Genomic DNA, 13,387 nt, shown 5'->3' with positions numbered 1-13,387 from the left:
GTCCATCGACATATGAATGCTGCAACCACTCTGGAAAATGGTATAGAGGTTCTCCAAAAAGTTGAAAGTAGAGCTACCATATGACCCAGTAATTGCACTGCTGGGTATTTACCCCAAAGATACAAATGTAGTGATATGAAGGGGCACCTGTACCCCAGTGTTTACAGCAGCAATGTCCATAAGAGCCAAGCTGTGGGAAGAGCCCAGATGTCCATCGACAGATGGATGGATAAAGAAGATGTGATATATATATCAAAGAGAATGAAGTGTTACCGTTTGCTACAATGTGGTTGGAGCAAAAGGGTATTATGCTAAGCAGAATGAGTCAGTCAAAGAAAGACAAATACCATATGATTTCACTCATATGTGGAATTTAAGAAATAAAATGGATGAACACAGGGGCAGGGAGGGAAAAATAAAATAAAAGGAAATCAGAGAGGGAGACAAACTATAAAAGTCTCTTAACTCTAGGAAACAAACTGAGGGTTCCTGGAGGGGTGGGGGTGGGGGAATGGGGGTCACTGGGTGATGGACATTAAGGAATGTGTTGAGCATTGGGTGTTGTATGCAACTGATGAATCACTAAGCTTTACCTTTGAAACTAATAAAAGAAGGAAAGAAAGGAAAAGAAAGAAAGAAAGAAAGAAGAAGGAAAGAAGAAAAGAAAGAAAGAAAGAAAGAAAGAAAGAAAGAGAAAGAAAGAAGAAAGAAAGAAAGAAAGAAAGAAAGAAAGAAAGAAAGAAAGAAAGAAAGAAGGAAAGAAAGAAAGAAAGAAAGAAAGGAGTGCAGCAGCATCTAATTGTGTGGGAAGAAGTTAGAAGAGAGGGTGCTGGCAGACTGAGACCCTTGGGTGTGCCTGAATAAGACAAATGGGTGCCTTCCAGACATTGCATAGGCTTTGCTGGCTCCCTGTTAGAAATACCTATGGATCAACAGAAGGGAGTTGCCTGGAGGTCTTGCCAGAATATTTGCGAGAAACACCAAGAGTATTTAGAAGTCAGAGCCTATTCCATTGATTTAATAGTAGCCAATATTTACTGAGAACCTACCATGTATCAGGCACTGAAATAGGTATTGGGGATACAACAGTCAACATGATACATTCTCTGCCCTTAAGCAACCTGCAGTCCCCAGGAGGGGACTGTTGAATTAATCTCAGTAAATTGCTGAAAAAAGTGATGCATAAACTCTAGAAAGAGAAAAGCACACATAGGAGAGAGTTGATACTTTTAAAAGTTCTATTATTGAAGAATATATTCTTGAGTTGAAAGAAGCCCTAAATCTGCAAAATCAAAGGAGGCACCCAGATCCACTCAAGTTAAATTTTTTTAACTATTTATTTATTTATTTATTTATTTATTTATTTATTTATGAGAAAGAGAGCAAGCAGTGGGTAAGGGCAGAGGGAGAGGGAGAGAAAGAATCTCAAGCAGACTTCCCACCAAGCACGGAGCCCGATATGGAGCTCAATCCCATGACCCTGAGATCATGACCTGAGCTGAAACCAAGAGTCAGCCGCTCAACCAACTGAGCCACCAGGTTCCTCCAAGTACCTTAAAAAAGGCACACATGCGTTGAGCAGTTCTACAGCCAGATTGTTTATTTGCCTTTGAAGTCTGGCTCCACCATTTATGTGATGTTTGAATTTAGGCCATCCACTTCATCACTGGGCCTCAATTTTCCCATATGTAAAATGGAAATAACAATAACATTTACTTCAAAATGTTGTTGTAAGTATTAAATGATTTAATACATGAAAGCTGTTTAGATTAGTGCCCAGCATATAGTAGGTGCTCAATAAATATTAGGTGCTCAGCACCTAATTATAAAATTAGGTAAAATTAAAATTACAGAACTTCAAAGTAAAGGAGAAAATGTATTGATTTCCAAATGAAAAGAACACATTATACATTAAGTGAGAAGCAATCAGACTCACATCTGACTTCTTATCTATACCAACGGACCTTAGGAGGTGGTCAAATAACCCAACAATAACAAATCTGAGCAGAACCCACCTGGATTAAAAGTCTTCTTTCTGGTCATGTACAGTACATGCTAAATAAGGATTCAGAAAAGAAAGTATAGATCATACTGATTGCAAGGTGCATTTTAACAACATCCTGAAACTAAATCTTAACAAAATGAGCTGGTAAAATGGGGAAGGAAAAACATCATAAAAATAACTTTTGGGGTAAAGAGGAGTAAGGGGAAGGAAAATGTTTCAAATATCCCATATGGGAACTTGGAGAGAAGTAGGGGAAAAGGCCATGTTGGCAAGAGAAATTGTTGGTGTTTTGACTGATATGATGACAAAGATGCCAGATGAGGGTGCTGGGAAAAGAAAAACACTAATTGACTTTCTCCTTTTAGCATTCACTTTAATTTAGGGTTTTGATAAGCTACATTCAAAATGTTTACGCTGTGAGTACAATTACCTTTTTTTTTTTTTTTTTTTTTAAAGTAGGCTCCATGCTGGGTGTGGAGAGCCCAAAGTGGGGCTTGAACTCATGTCTCTGAGACCAAGACCTGAGCTGAGATCGAAAGTCAGGTGCTTACCAACTGAACCACCCAGGTGCCTTAGGTACAACTACCTTTTTTCTTTAGGTTAGCATTGTAGGTAGGACATAAATTATTTGAAAACATTATATGGTCTCATTCATTTGGGGAATATAAATAATAGTGAAAGGAAATAAACGGTAAAGGAGAAAAAATAAGTGGGAAATACCAGAAAGGGAAACAGAAGATGGAAGACTCTTAACTCTGGGAAACGAACTAGGGGTGGTGGAAAGAGAAGAGGGCAGGGGATAGGGGTGACTGGGAGGCAGGCACTTGACGGGATGAGCACTGGGTGTTATTCTGTATGTTGGCAAATTGAACACCAATAAAAAATAAATTTATTATTAAAAAAATAAAAAAGAAAAAAGAAAATTCTAATTATAACAATATAATTAATAATTCGACCAAAATGTAGCTACGAGTAGCAAAGTTTATGGAGTAAATACAGAACAATTTATTATTTATATGTCTTGATTTTATTCTCACCCAAACATTGTTGTTTCATTTCATCAGTCAAGCCTTTGAAATAATAACTAAATTCAGATGTCTTTGATATTTTGCTGACTTTCAGTATTATAAAGACCATAGCTTGGGGCACCTGCGTGGCTCAGTTGGCTAGGTGTTTGCCTTCCACCCAGGTCATGATCCCAGGGTCCTAGGATCAAGCTCCACATCATACTGGGCTCCCTGTTCAGTGGGTGGTCTGCTCCTCCCTCTCCCTCTGCCCACCCCCCCGCTGGTGCTCCTTCTCTCTCTCTCTCTCTCTCTCACTCTTGCTCTCAAATAAATAAATGAATAAAATCTTAAAAAAAACAAAAAAGATCATAGCTTTACACATTTAAAAAAAAAAAACATGTTGTCACTGTAAAGTTTTATTTATCAAGCCAGGAGGATAGAACATATATATTTACCAGTATATAAGCCTGAGTTAAACTTTTACTTATTTTTTTCAGATTTCATTTATTTATTCATGAGACACACACACACACACACACACACACAGGCAGAGGGAGAAGCAGGTTCCCTGCAGGGAGCCCAATGTGGGATTCGATCCCAGGACCCCTGGATCACGACCTGAGCCAAAGGCAGATGCTCAACCACTGGCTCAACCACTGAGCCACCCAGGCGTCCCTTTAAATATTTAAACTTTTAAATATTTAGGCCTATGCTATGTTGGCTTCCACATTTGACCTGGACCCGTTGCTCAGAGCTTAGCTGCCACTGTGCTTTTAGTATTATGTCAGAGGGAACCTGTTTAAGTGAGCATTTTTTAATTGAAACCTATTAGTAATTCCCATGGTAAAGGATTATAATATATATCTGCATTCCTGACATGGTAGGAATCATTTTGCTCCTGTAACATGGAGATTATATTTATACTGTTCATTTCTTCCCATTGTGAAAAGAAAAGTTTCAGCACAAAGTTGGAAAAAGGAGAAACCCTTAAATAGTGGGGGAAAATCTGAATTAATGAGGAATCACCGTGGCCCTTCATGTCCACAGAGCCTTTTTGCTAGCACATTACTCAACATGCTCTTTCCAGTGTTTGAGAAGGTTCGCTGACAAATGATTTGGAGTAACCCTGACCCTGCTTAACGTGAGATGTTCCTGTCAGTTCCTGACCGGCATCATGGTTTGCTCGTCTCTCTACCTCCAGGTGTGGAGTAGTTGATGTCAAGTAAGTGTTCGTTGAATTGAAAGTTCCCCTAAGTGTGGCCAGAGGCAGTGTCGTGCAGTGGAGAGAGCAGGGGTTCCGGAGACAGACTGCCTTGGGTCCAGAGCCTTGTTGTGACATGGAGTTCCTGGGTGTCCCAGGGCAGAAACTTCATTTCCTTGGGTGTCAGTTCTCCGATCTGGAGAATACTAGCACGTACCTCAGAGGGGTATGATAAGTTAAATGGGTTAATACGTTCAAAGTATACAGATCAGCAGGTGCTAGATAGACATGTGCTCCTCTTATTAAGGAGGGGCTACCGTGAGATTCGATTCTACATTAAGTGAGGATCTGGCCTGTGCCTGGCTGATGGAGGCCACATGTGGGTCGATCACGTGCCAGGCATTGTGCTTAACTGTGAATGTCAGAGTCAAGAGGACTGAGTCACTGCCTTCTTTGGTTATACGGAAAGGGGTTCTGGTAAGCAATCAGGTGATCACAGAACAGCTTATTTTATAACATGGTTCTGGAAACTGGGGACATGCCGGAGAGATCTCTGCCCCAGTGTTGGGCAGTCCGAAATTATTTCCTAAAAAAGTGGAGTCGAGACTGATAGAAACGCTTTATGCTCATAAAGGGAAGTGAGGAATCAAGATCCACTGAGGTTATGATGGCATTAGATGGTGTTTGCTTAAAATCCCAGGTATTTAAGGAAAAGCAATTGTGGGTAGAGGGGGTCAGCATTCCTGACTGGTGGCAACAGCCATCCAGACCACAGCCTTGGGGTCCCCATTTGTGAGCTGCCAGGCTCTCTGTTTTAAGGATCATTTGGTGTCCTGTTTGTCTTAGCTTGCGTCCGAACGACCACCATCACTGGGTTTACAGGGTATTGATTTATCTTTTGAAACATGTCTTCCTCTTCTAGATACTTCTTCACAAGTTTCCTGTTTCCATCAGAACCAACACATCCTGTGGAGACTTCCGGCTCATGGATGAAGCGTGTGCACCAGGAGAGTCAAATCGCAACGAATGCTTCCCAAAGGAGTTCTCTTTTCCCCCTTTTCACTGGCTTCCTTCTTTTCTCTTATCTCTGCTCCAGTCCCCTCTTGCTCCAAATCCTCAGACTTCCTCTGTAGATTCCAAAGGATGATTTCAGAGGCCGGGAGCTCGGGGGCCTGTGTTTGAGCAGGACCCTCATGGGCCTCCTTCGGCTCCGGGTAAAGCCCTGACGTTGGCCCAGTCACACGAGCAGTATAAAATCTGTAGGTAATTAAAGAGCTCTCAACTCTCCTTTCTGCCCTACAAATACATCCCCCGGGAGAGCCATCGCCGTTTCATAACCCTCATGCACCGGGGTCAGGGCAATAAAGGCTGCTGGAACTCCAAAGGTTAGACGAGAGGAGGTAGCTATTCCTCTTTGGTACCGCAGTATGCATTAGCCTCTCTGCTCCCCCAGGCGTCCTACAGGCAGGAGCCCCCAGACATGTGACTTTTATAGGAGCTAAGTAACCTGGAGAGTGGGGGGTAGAGCGGTATGTGCCACGGTAGGGAGCTGACGTGGGCTTTCCCTATCTGAAAATGGAGTCAGCCCAATTCCCTCCCTCCCTCCCTTCCTCCCTGTCTCTTTCCTTCTTCCTTCCTCCCTCCCTCCCTCCCTTCCTTCCTTCCTTCCTTCCTTCCTCCCTCCCTCCCTCCCTCCCTCCCTCCCTCCCTCCCTTCCTTCCTTCCTTCCTTCCTTCCTTCCTTCCTCCCTCCCTCCCTCCCTTCCTTCCTTCCTTTCTTCCTCCCTCCATCCCTCCCTCCTCCCTCTGCTGAGCACCTGTCCTTCCAGCCTGTGGCTCTGCCAACCTAGCAATGCATAGAGTGAAAACATAACAAATAGGGAACACGTAGTCAACTTGATCATTAAAACCCAGATCCAGTAACTCACACTTTATTTCTTTTTTTTTTTAAGATTTTATTTATTCATGAGAGACAGAGAAAGAGAGGCAGAGACACAGGCAGAGGGAGAAGCAGTTTCCATGCAGGGAGCCCGACGTGGGACTCGATCCCCGGACTCCGGGGTCACCCCCTGGGCCAAAGGCAGACACTAAACCGCTGAGCCACCCAGGGATCCCCCTCACACTTTATTTCTCTTGGATTTTCCTGTTTGGCTTTGACAATGGTGGAATGAAATCATCACTTGCCAGAGCCTCCTTTCCCATCGGCTGCCTGTAGCAGTCTTAGCCTCCTTAGGGAGCTGAGAGGTCCTTCCAGTGGCCAGAGCTGCAGAGGGTGCCGAGGCCCATCTGGGGGGCTTGTCCTTCCCTGTCCCATTTTCCTTAAGACACCATAGATTTTTTTTTTTTAATGAGAGAACCCGGAGGGTCTTCCATGGGCCCACTTGAGGCGTGTGGGAGTGTGGCCCAGGCCTGTGGATCTCCGGAGCGGCCAGCAGGCCCTGCTTGCCGGGGGCCCCCTGCAAATACCCCTGAAAGCTGGAGGTGATGGGAAAATCATCCAGCGGGAAAGGGAGGGGGAGAAGTCCACATATTTGTGGTCGGTGGCTCCTGCTGCTTTGGGCCCCTCCAGGGTGAGATTCCAAGCTGCATGGAGGCTCAGGTGGCCAGGAAGGCCAAGGGGCCGCGCAGTGGCTCTCTCGGCTTCTTTGGTCGTCCCTGCTAGGATCTGTAGTTTATCGACTTGTACAGGGCAGTGGCTTCTAATCGGTGGAAGCAGGTGGGCAGAAGCAGAAAGGAAGGGGAGCAGCATGGGAGGGGCGCCGCGGGCTCCCTGGGTGACAGCTCTGCGTGGTGCGGGCGAGCCGGCGGCCACCAGGCGGCGGGCTCCCGGGCGACAGGCCGAGGCCCAGGCTGCTGGGCTGCCCGGGCTCCACCCGCCCAACGGAAACCTTCCAGAAACCCTGGGCCCTGGATGGATTACGCTGCCTGGCCCCCCGGGGCGTGTTCGGCACCTGCATGTCAGTGGTGTTGGGAGCAGATTCTAGAATAGATCCTGACCCCCCTCCCCCAGCTGAGGGTGGATGGATGTGAATGTCCTGGACTCATAAGGGATCCCCTTGCAAAAACAGGACGTTTGCACCGTGCTAATTCTGTTTAATTATTTATTTTTTTAAAGAGTTTGTTTGGTTGTTTTTTTTTGCCTTTTTCTTTCTTTCTTTCTTTCTTTCTTTCTTTCTTTCTTTCTTTCTTTCTTTCTCTTTCTTCTTTCTTTCTTTCTTTCTTTCTTTCTTTCTTTCTTTCTTTCTTTCTTTCTTTCTTTCTTTCTTTCTTTCTTTCTTTCTTTCTTTCTTTTTTTTTTGCCTGTTTCTAAAATGCTCCCAAAGCTAGCCTGCAAGTTCGGGATTGGGCAGCATGTATGTTTTTTTTATTCTTTTTGCACCGTGGTGCGCAGCCAAGCTGAGGGCGGTCATTTTTGCAGGGTAGTGGCCCGCAATAACCCACCTTGCTCACCACCCAGAGTGTGTACTCCTTGTCCTTTATGCCCTGGGCACCTGGCTTGCCCTGGTCCCTCACTGCGGCTCCCAACAGGGAGCTAGCTCATCAGGGACAGATCCTAGGAGATAGAGCTTGTGCAAAATGGGAGAACGTTCCCGAGTGACTGACTCTTGCTTCCCCGAGGCCGGGCTGAATTTTGTCTTGGATCTGAGGTCAGTTTTGGCTCCAAACCAGTTTGGACCGAGGTTCAGGTATTTGAGATCAGCGACATCCAGCCATGCTGCCGACGCCCATGGCACTGGGTCATCGCAAGGGCACCCCTCCCTGCCCCTCTGCCCATTTTCCCTCTTGTCCCATCACTTCCCTGCTCCCCCTACCTCCCTCCCGACACCCGGTGCAGCCCCAGGAGCTCTCCGGATGACTTTTCATCATCCTCTCCCATTTTTAAACCACATTTTATTTTTAAGTGTAATTTTACAACTAAACTTCGTGGTTTCCTACCTCAGCTAGAACTCAGACTTTCCTATCAGCTCTTACTTGCTTTTAATCACCTCCTTTCCATGACCCCATAATTTGGGGTTCAAACCTCAGATCTCCCTCTCTCATCTCAAGCTTCATTCAAATCTTTCATTCCTTGGTCCTCACAGAGGCTCTTACACCAATTTCTTTTTTTTTTTCTTACACCAATTTCATAGAATAAAAGGGGGACACCATGAGGAATTACCATTCCCATGTGTCCACTGGCTATTTACATGCTTCTCTATACCTGTCTACACCTGTACCTCCCTCCTCCCACTTGGCCCTGAGCAGAGGGGCAACCCACTCCCCCCTAACCTCCCCGCTGTCGGCCTGCTGGTTCCTGAATCTCCCGAGTCACACTTCCTCTCCCTGGGTCTCAGCCTCTCTCTGCGACTTGCTCTCCTAAGCTTACAAAGGTGTGGCACTCCTTGCATCCTTAAACCCGCCTCTCTCGGCCACACTCCCACTCCCACCTACCACCACATTTCTCTTTCTCTCTCCGGGCAAACTTCCCCAGAGCAAGTTTTCATTTGCTGTCCCCATTGCCCCACCTGACATTTACTCCCTGGCCCCGCATCCCAAACGGATCTTGCCCCAACTGGTGCCACCTGGCCCAGGAGCCCCGACGGGAAAATGATCTTACAGCTGTGAACCGAGTCTCAACAGAGTCATCCGTGAGGGAGCGGTGAAAGTGAAATTCGGACTTAGGTTTTATTTGTTCTAATATCAGGGCACCCGGGTGGCTCAGTTGGCTAAGTGTCTGCCTTCGGCTCAGGTCAGGACCCCAGGGTCCTGGGATCGAGTCCTGCATTGCTCCCTGCTCAGCGGGGAGTCTGCTTCTCCCTCTGCCTCTGCCCTTCTCTGCTGCTCGTCCTCATTCTCTCTCTCTAATAAATAAGTATCTTTAAAAAAATAATATTTGTTCTAACATCTATGCTTTCCCCATAGCTCAATGCCAGCAGGGAGGGGCTGACAGCAGGTGCCTTCTAGAAAGGCAGGCTTTTGGGGGGGGGCGGTGAGTGTCGGTTGTGAAAGCAGAAGACAGAGGCAGGGAGACCAGATGCAGAGGATTTCTGCTTGTTGTAACTCCCACTCATCCCCGCCTTCCGTCCTCACCCCGCACTGGCCTCACTGGGACACACGCTCACCCACACAGACCCACCGGTGTCCTGGTCACTGTTTGCCTCACCTGCTTAGTGGACCACACTGCAGGGACCCGAAAATTCTGTGCTGAGTGAATACAAGACGAAGCTGGAAAAGACGACAATGCCAACGTGATTTCCCAGGGCTGCAAATGGGGAGAAATGCCCTTCTTCTGGCTGTCACCCCCTTGTCTGGGAAGGAGGCCGTTCTTGGGGTGCTGTCTCAGGGCCTCTGGGGGCTGGAGACCCACAAGGAGAAGGTGTCTCTGAGGGGCAGCGACCTGCGCAGGTGCTGTGGGCCAGGCCTGGGGGGCACCCAGCACTGCTAGTGCCCCCCCGCCCAATCTGGGAAATGGGACGATGATGGTGTCCAGCTCATGGGGTCACTGGACACGTAGGTGGGGAGGCCGGAAGCGCTACTGCGGCTGTTGTGCTGCCCTGTGGGTGACAGCAGTGATGATGGGGATGCGGGGGATGAAGGAGACCGAGTTCAGCTGCCAACCAGGGCGCTCGGCAAACAATGATTGAGCACCTGTTGAATGCCTTCAAGTGTGCGGGGCAGGACGGCTAGGGATCCACAAGGCGGGCCCCTGCCCTGGACTTCTCTCACCCTGGGGGCCGCCGTGAAGCTGCCAGCTCTGCGGTCGGAGGAGGGACGCCTCCAGGATCTCAGGGAGCCCCACTTCTTGCTCCTTTCCCCAAGGATGACTGTCAGCAGCTCTTGAGTCTGTGTGCCCTGGGCAGCAGGGGTGGGCCCCAGAGGGGGATCGTGTTCCCTGACTTGCTCCCCACCCCCGGGTTGGTAATAGGAGTTGGGGAGCCCATCACTGCGCTGCGGCCTTGGGGACAGGACGCTTGATGAGTTTTTGGGCCAAGCCCTAGGCTTTGGGATGGGCCCTGGGCCTGGGATCTGTTCAGAAGCCTCAGGGGCTCCAGGAGACCGGTGCTGCTCTCTGGATCCACAGCGCAATCCCTCCGTTTACTCCTTGTTGCCAAGTGGACTTCTCACCTCTCTGTACCCAGGACAACCCCCCACTCCCAGCGGCAGGAGGTGGAGCCCAGAACCCAGGGCAGCCCCAGGTGTCTGACCCGGGAGCCACCTAGGGCCAGGCTCTCCTTGAAGAGCAATTCAGGCTTCTGGCTTCTGGTCAGTTATTCTCCTTGGGCCTTGTAGGGATCATTGTCTTTAGGGGCATTTAAAAAAATTTGCAGAGATCCTAGAGGTCTGGGCCATTTGGGACACGAATTATTTCCTTACTAACCTCTCCCATCACCAGGGTCATCCAGTGACAAGATTTATCTTTCTTAAAAAACTCATGCACTCTAAAACTGAATTTAGTGATGCCTTTCTTTCTTATATATTTTTTACAGATATTTTTTCATCTCTTTACCCTGGCTTTACTTTTTTTTAAGACTTTATTTACTTTTAAAGACTTTATTTACTTATTTACTTTATTTACCTTATTAAAAGACTTATTTACTTATTTGAATGAGAGAGAAAGAGAGAGAGAGAGAGAGAGAGAGAACATGCAGGTGAAGGGCAGGCAGAGGGAGAAGGAGAAGCAGGCTCCCCGCCGAGCAGAGAGCCTGATGCTGGGCTCGATCCTAGGACCCGGGGATCATGACCTGAGCTGAAGGCAGATGCCCAACCAGCTGAGCCACCCAGGGGCCCCTTTACCCCTGCTTTATTGCAAACTTCCTCTAAGTTAGGATCTAGTTGCTCGGAAGCCCCATGGAGGGATAGGGGCTTTTTTTGTTGTTGTGCTTATGTGCTTTAAATTAGGAATTGGTGTGCGCCTCCGTAGCCAACCCCTCTGGTCATCCATGCATCATACTGTCCTTAGGAAAGAGGTGATAATGACATTTAGGCTGAAAAACTGAGCTAAGTGAGGGAAGATGTCTTTGGCTCCTTGGGGGGCCACTGTCCTGTCACTTCATCCCTGTGTCATTCCCAGCCCAAGCCAGGTGTGCATCCTGGAAGAGTCCCCGGTTTCCCTTCTAAACCTTCAGCATCCACTAACATCCTAAAAGGTCACACATTGCTTATAGGACAAATCATAAACCCTCAGTGGGACACACAGGATCCTTCCCCATCCCCTCATCCTTCCTTTCCAGCATTGGCTTTCTCCTGCTGCACCGCCCCCCCCACCGCCCACTGCATGCCCCAGCCCTGGGGAAAAAAAAAAACAACCCCGGGGGTCCCACAGTGCCAGGCCTCTGAGAAGGTTCTGTGTGTTCCTACAAAAGGGTCACCGCTGCCTTGCTGCACCCACATTATAGTGCCAGCTCTCTCCTGAGGTAGTAAAGACCCTCCACCCACATTAAAGACCCTCCACCACATTCTAGTGCCAGCTCTCTCCTGCAGCGGGCTCAGAGTGCCTCACCTCTGTCCCTCCCAGCCGTCAGCGCAGGGCCTGGCCTCCGGCACGGGAGCGGGAAGAGCTGGCTGGATGACACGGGCCCTGGGGGTGGGGGTGCTCGGCGAGGGGCAGGGGGGTGCTCTGACTGGGGGGTGCAGAGTGCAGGCGGGTTGGGGCAGCTCCTGCTCCCCCGCAGCTCCTATGAGGTCTCCTAGTCTTGCACCAGCCTTGCACCAGCAGCCTTTGAGCAGAAGGGGTCTCTCTAGTCGCAGAGCCCAGGTCCCCCACGCTGCAGGCCAGGGAAGCGCTGAGAAGGGCATCTTCTAGGGACAGAAGCCAGACTCCCTTGAAATCCGGCTCAGGCTTGTATTGGGAGAGACTCAGTCCTTCGTTCTCCAAAGAAATACCCCTAAGCTTGGGCTCCCCTCCCTGTAGGACACAGCTTCTCTCTTCCCCCCTCTTACCTCTAGATTCATGCGTCCTTTTCCTTAGAAATGCAGACAAGGAGTTTCTTTGCATAATAACATTGTGTGCTTGTGCATGTGCGTGTGCACGTGTGCTGTGCGTGTAACAGAAATAATTGGGAAGTCATCCCTGAGCTCAATCTTTCTATCGTCAGAAATTAATAACAATGCGAAGACTTAGAATTTAAAGTGAGAGTTAATTGGACGATTTGATAGGTACGTAATTGATTTTCTGACGTGGTGTGCCTACGTCCCCTGTGGTACTTACTGGTTTCTTTACCCACTAGTGTGACAACACATTTCCCTGTTGTCCGCACAATGAGGTATCGCCTCACATCTGTCAGGATGGCTCTTATGAAAAAAAAAAAAGGCAGCAACATCGGCGAGGACCTGGAGAAACTGGGAACCCTCGCACACTGTTGGTGGGAACGCAAAACGGTGCAGCTGCCATGGAAAACAGTGCGGAGGCACCTCAAAAAATTAAAAATAGAATAATTACCCCCGGGGGCCAGCAATCCCACTTCTAAGCATTTATGCAAAAGAATTGATATCAGGACCTTCGAGAGATAGCTGCGCTCCCACATTCACGGCAGCACTGGCCTCAGTAGCCAAGATCTGGAAACAACCTCCGTGTCCACTGGCAGATGAATGGACGAAGAAAAGGAGGCTTATACAGATATACGATGGAGAATCGTTCAGCCTCCAAAAAGAGGGAAATTCTGTGATATGTGACAACATGGATGAACCTGGAGGACGTTACACGGGGTGAAATGAGGCAGAAACGTGAGATCTAATCGAGTTTTAAAATACAACAAGCATCCTCTTAGTTGTCTCTTTTAACCAGTTCCCTGCACGGATGGTGATTTTTGCTGCTAGGTGCTAGACCCTTTTGGATTCTCTCCCACCTGACAGTGGGGAGTAGAACTCAGCACAGCGAATTAGAGCCCCATTGTACCCCACATGCATCCTTTCTTCTTGCGCTGTTTCTAATTGAGCGAGGTAGAGGTCATGCACGTTGTGTCACTGGGTGGACAATGAGCCCAAAGGGTGCGTCGCAACACCAGAGAGCCTTCGGTCTCTCTCTGCCCCCAAGCCTGTTTGCTGATCACACTGTAAAGACTCAGCCAGCCTCTCTGTCATAGAGCTGAGCGGGATCCCACGGGTCTTGGCTCTCATGCCTACAGTCCACAACATTCTTGGTCTCTCTCAATGGTTAGCAGGAATGGCTTCACAGTCTTTGAACCAGGATGGGGTC

At 48.3% G+C, this 13,387-nt stretch overlaps 1 long non-coding RNA gene across 3 annotated transcripts in view; it reads left to right on the top strand.

Annotated features, from left to right (window-relative positions):
• LOC140631231 (uncharacterized) overlaps window positions 1-5,484 on the top strand; it is a 48,402-nt gene extending 42,918 nt beyond the window's left edge. For 2 of the 3 annotated variants that reach the window (XR_012028868.1, XR_012028867.1), the window contains exons 3-5: window positions 2,465-2,581; window positions 4,100-4,234; window positions 5,136-5,484. This is a non-coding gene — a long non-coding RNA (uncharacterized lncRNA). Of the gene's footprint in view, window positions 1-2,461; window positions 2,582-4,099; window positions 4,235-5,135 lie in introns of all 3 variants that reach the window. The other variant, XR_012028869.1, reaches the window with a different exon arrangement.
• The last annotated feature ends 7,903 nt before the right edge of the window (window positions 5,485-13,387 follow it).

Source organism: Canis lupus, chromosome 3 (genome assembly GCF_048164855.1).
Source record: "Canis lupus baileyi chromosome 3, mCanLup2.hap1, whole genome shotgun sequence".
Taxonomy (NCBI): domain Eukaryota; kingdom Metazoa; phylum Chordata; class Mammalia; order Carnivora; family Canidae; genus Canis; species Canis lupus.
This window is presented reverse-complemented; position numbering and strand designations above follow the sequence as displayed.